Source organism: Bidens hawaiensis, unplaced genomic scaffold, assembly GCF_021521415.1.
Source record: "Bidens hawaiensis isolate Kalapana, Puna unplaced genomic scaffold, B.hawaiensis_p1.1 tig00026011_1, whole genome shotgun sequence".
Classification (NCBI taxonomy): domain Eukaryota; kingdom Viridiplantae; phylum Streptophyta; class Magnoliopsida; order Asterales; family Asteraceae; genus Bidens; species Bidens hawaiensis.
This window is the reverse complement of record NW_027494189.1, coordinates 24502-29180: the sequence shown is the minus strand read 5'-3', so window position 1 is coordinate 29180 and position 4679 is coordinate 24502.

Here is a 4679-nt window from a genome sequence, read left to right as displayed (position 1 = left end):
TTTCTAGAGAGAGAAGCTAGAGAGAGAAAGTTCTCAAATCACAAATCCGAGTCCACAATCTTGTTCCTAATCGTTTTTGGTAAGTCCCTCTCGAAAATCATCCGTTTTCATAACCATTTTCGACCTCAAATCGAGCAAAAACTCCCATTTTCGTAACTTGAGTTTTCGGGTCAAAAACCGCCTTGTTTTGGTGTCAAAATGCAAGCTTTTGTGTTTAAAAGTACTAGGAATCGATAGCCCTTTCAATCCCGAGCATTTCCATGTCAAAAACTTCGATTTTGGGTCAAAAATCTGGAAAATCTGGAAAACCCGTGGGTTTCTCCGTCGCCCAGCTTGAAGGAGTCGAATCAGACTCATTCGATCGAACCAGTCGATCGAATCAGTCCATTCGATCGAATGCGTAGATCGAACAAGTCCAGTCGACCGAATAGGGAAGCAACCGAATGGTCTCCAACTCATTCGATCGAATGAGTTTCGTATTCGATCGAATGAGTGTTGTATTCGATCGAACGTGTTCCTATTCGATCGAACGTGTTCCTGTTTGATCGAACGTGTTCCTATTCGATCGAACGTGTTGTATTCGATCGAACGTGTTCCTATTCGATCGAACGTGTTCCTATTCGATCGAATCAAGCCAGAACCAAGCTGTTTCCAAGTTCGCCTAAGGTTTAACTTCGCCTGAAGCGAAGTTCGTCTATAAAATAAATTAAAAACCTAATGGAAAATGTGTTAAGGCAGTTATCGAAAATAAAATTTTTCCAAGCTGACCTGGCAGCTTAACCCCAGCCAGGGGCTCTGCCCCTTGGACCCCGCTAGGGGCTGCCGCCCCTAGAACCCCGCTGCCAGGGGCGCTGCCCCCGGACCCCCGTTCGTTGAGGGTCATATATAGATAGAAATACAAACGAGTAGCAGTAGTTAATTGATATGTGTAAATATTATACAGTTAGCCGAGCCCAGTTAAAGAAAGGAATTACGATCAACGGCGAGCGTAACAGGATCCAGGTGAGTTTCTAGCCCCATTCCTTGTTATGTTTTCGGGGCTGTGTGCATACTTGATGTGTTGTTAATACATTTATCCTAAGTGATAAGTGTATGCCATATGTGATATATGTGATATGTAAGAATGATTGCTTGATGGTACGTGAACGATCTTTGGATATTGCACGTACTGTCAGGTTGTAACGTTATAAACATGGTAAGTATGATATGTATGAATGTTTGCTTGATGGTACGTGAACGATCTTCGGATATTGCACGTACTGTCAGGTTGTAACGTTATAAATATGGCAAGTATGATATGTATGTTTATGTGTATGAACGTAATAAAGTTAATAAAAGAAGGAAATAACGGTTGTATGGTTGTATGGTTACGAAAAGGGTACCGAGCCCTAATAATACTCGAGGTATGATGTATGGTTGTATGGTAACGAAGAGGGAATCGAACCCTACTAATATTCGAAAACTAGGGACCAGACCCTAATAATATCTGTGATGTTAGGGACCAGACCCTTATAATATCTGTGATGTTAGGGACCAGACCCTTATAATATCTGTGATGTTAGGGACCAGACCCTTATAATATCTGTGATGTTAGGGACCAGACCCTTATAATATCTGTGAGGTTATAGGGCGAAAGGCTCTTTAAAACGTATGATTATGAATGTAAAGAAAGTATGTAAGTAAGAATGAAGGCATGAGTACTTATGTGTGTATGAAAGAAAGTTATGAGGTTAAGTACGTATGTATGTAATATGGTATTGTATGGTATTGTATGATTAACTAGAACTCACTCAGCGTAGCTGACTTTTAGTATGCACGCAGGTGAGTAGGTTGAGACAGCTGGCTTGAGTGGAGGACACATGGCAGAAGACTAAAGCCTGGCATCTGAAGATCTGATATGTTTATTAAGTTATGTTTTGATTTTGAAAGACAAGAGGAATGTTTTAAGACATGATTATGAATCGATATGTAATGTTTTATGAAAGTTTTATATTCCGCGTAAAGTTTTTAATTAACTCTGATATTTAGGACTCTGTTTATGAGTAAATCCAACACGAAAGTAGGGATACCGGTAACGGGGCCTTACATCTGAGGGCTATTATAGTTTTGTAAGACTATAAATAAGGGGTTATTTCACAAATAAATAAGATGTTATAACTCGTTTAAGGGTTATCCGGGTTTGGTGAGACTCATGACCCGTGTAAATTATTGTTTGCTTATGAAATAGATTTACAAATAAATGAGATGTTATAACCCATTTAAAGACTATCTGGATTTGGTGAGACCCATATCTACGAATTCGGGTCAAGTGAATGAGAAATCTCCATTTATAAATCAAGCAATCTGGTGGCTCTAGAGAATGGAGGGAACAACCTGAGAGCGACACATAGTATTTTATGGTAGGCAATTATATAGATAGTTAAATATAATAAGGGAAAAAGATCATTGTCTTTTTGTTTATCATTGTGTTTTGTGATTATTTTCGTGATTAATTGTGTTTTTTTTCCTTCACATTATGTCTTTTTTTCTTGATCTTGTGCTATATTACTCAACATCGTGTTATATTTTGTTCGACATTTTGTTATATTTTGCGATCTATTGTGTTTTTTAGTTAAAATTGTGTTTTTTGTTTATTTTCGTCATTGTGTCTTTTTTCTCGTGGACTAGGTATCTTTTATATATTTTTACATAAAATTTTATATTCCATTAGCACAATGTAAGTAGTACTTTCCGGATATATAGAAGTGAGACAATATGTCAATATCCTAATGTTTCAACGGTTTAATTTCTTGGTGCATCTTCGTGATATAGCCGTTTACATTGAGCCAAGCTTAGCGCAATAATGTTTTCAAATAGACTAGTTATCTTTTGTATATTTTAACATTTAATTTTATATTTAGTTCACGTAATAACGTGTGGAATACTTTTCAGATATTTAGAAGTGTGACAATATGTCTATATCCTAACGTTTCAATCGTTTAATTTATTGATTCGTCTTTGTGATATGGCTACCGTTTCTATTGAGTCAAGCTTAACACAATAATATTTTCAATTAGACTAGGTATCTTTTGTATATTTTCACATAAAATTTTACATTTTGCTCACATATGTATGGAATACTTTTCATATATTCAGAAGTACGAAAATATATCAATATCCTAATGTTTCAACGTTCCGTTTACTTTGAGTCAAGCTTAACGCGTTATTGCATCTTTTGTATTTTTTCACATAAAATTTTATATTCCGTTCACATAATGTATGGATTACTTTGTGGGTACTTAAAAGTGAGACAATATATCAATATTCTAACGTTATAATCGTTTAATTTCTTCTTTGTGATATGACAATTGTTTACTTTGAGTCAAGCTTAGCACATGCAATAATGTTTCAAAGTAGACTATGTATCTTTTGTAGTTTTTCACATAAAATTTTCTATTTTGTTCACATAACTTGTGGAACTTTACGGATATTTAGAAGTGAGACAATATGTCAATATTCTAACGTTTTAACCATTTAATTTTGTATGCGTCTTCATGATATGGCAACAGTTTGCTTTGAGTCAAGCTTAGCACAATAATATTTGGAATTAGACTAGGTAACGTTGGTATATTTTCACATAATTTTTTTTATTTTACTCACATAGTGTATGGAATACTTTTCGCATATTTAGAAGTACGACAATATATCAATATCCTAACGTTTCAACCATGTAATTCCTTGATGTGTCTTTCTGATATGGTAGCCGTTTACTTTGAGTCAAGCTTAGCACATTTAATAATGTTTTCAAGTAGACTATGCATCTTTTGTATTTTTTTACATAAAATTTTATATTTCGTTCACATAACGTATGGATTACTTTGTGGATATTTAAAAGTGAGACAATATATCAATATTCTAACGTTATAACTGTTTAATTTCTTGATGCGTCTTTGTAATATGGCAACCGTTTACTTTGAGTCAAGCTTAGCACATGCAATAATGTTTCCAAGTACATTTCGTTCACATAACGTATGGATTACTTTGTGGATATTTAAAAGTGAGACAATATATCAATATTCTAACATTATAACCGTCTAATTTCTTGATGCGTCTTTGTGATATGGAAACCGTTTACTTTGAGTCAAGCTTAGCACATGCAATAATGTTTCCAAGTAGACTATGTGTCTTTTGTATTTTTCCACATAAAGTTTTCTATTTTGTTTACCTAACGTGTGGAATACTTTACGAATATTTAGAACTGAGACAATATATCAATATTCTAACGTTTTAACCATTTAATTTTTTGATGTGTCTTCATGATATGGCAAAAGTTTGCTTTGAGTCAAGCTTAGCACAATAATATTTTGAATTAGACTAGGTAACGTTGGTACATTTTCACATAAATTTTTTTATTTTACTCATATAGCGTATGGAATATTTTTCGCATATTTAGAAGTGCGACAATATATCAATATCCTAACGTTTAAACCATTTAATTTCTTGATGTCTCTTTGTGATATGGCAACCGTTTTTTTAGTCAAGCGTAGCACATTCAATAATGTTTTCAACTAGACTATGCATCTTTTATACTTTTTCACATAAACTTTTATATTTCATTCACATAGTGTATGGATTACTTTGTGGATATTTAAAAGTGAGACAATATATCAATATTCTAACAATATAAAACGTTTAATTTA